The sequence below is a fragment of the Helobdella robusta genome (genome assembly GCF_000326865.2).
Source record: "Helobdella robusta unplaced genomic scaffold HELROscaffold_18, whole genome shotgun sequence".
Classification (NCBI taxonomy): domain Eukaryota; kingdom Metazoa; phylum Annelida; class Clitellata; order Rhynchobdellida; family Glossiphoniidae; genus Helobdella; species Helobdella robusta.
The window spans coordinates 686,647-687,431 of NW_008703981.1; positions in this window are offsets into that span (position 1 = coordinate 686,647).

Here is a 785-nt window from a genome sequence, read left to right on the forward strand (position 1 = left end):
TTGGAATGTTGTTGTTAATAGTGGTTGCTATGTTGTTTTGTTAATGATTAGTATTTTGTTGTTGCTGAGGTTGTTAATTAATTGGTTTTGTTGATGTTTTTTTTATGTTGTGTTAGTTCTTGCAAACTTGCAAGTGTTGATTTTGTAGTTGTTGTTTCAGTTTTCTATCCAACTGTATTGTTAAGTAGCGTGTATGTGTATGTTGTAGTGTGTGTGTGTGTGTGTGTGTGTGTGTGTGTGTGTGTATTGCGGAGTTCCTAACTTACAATGTTGCCCGCGCCAGAAATTGTCATCTTACAATTTACCATTACTTAGTTGTTGTTATATTGTATGCGTAAAATCGTTGTTTCTAAAAAGTTTGATAGTAGCCTGGTTTGTAATAAATTATTGTGGATGACGAGAAAACTTCACAAAGTAGAGGAATAATTAAAGATTCGAACTTTAGGCTCCTATCCTTTAAATTATTTTTGCTGCATTTTTAGACTTTGGTGTGCATCGATGTTTTTTTACTACCATTCTTATGAAGTTGTTGGTGGGTGTTTTACTTGTGAAAATTTTTGTTGTTTGCGGTTAAGTTTGTTGTTTTATGGTTTGTTGTTGTTGTTGCTGTTATTGCTGCTTATGTTGTTGTCGTTGTTTCTGTTGTTATTATTGTTGCCTATTTTATTGTTGTTGTTGTTGTTGTTGATGTTACTGTTGTTGAGTGTATTTTTCCACAAAAACTTTTTAAAATTGAATAAGTTAATACGCTTTTTTTTTAAATTCAAATTTCAGGCTGCAGTTCA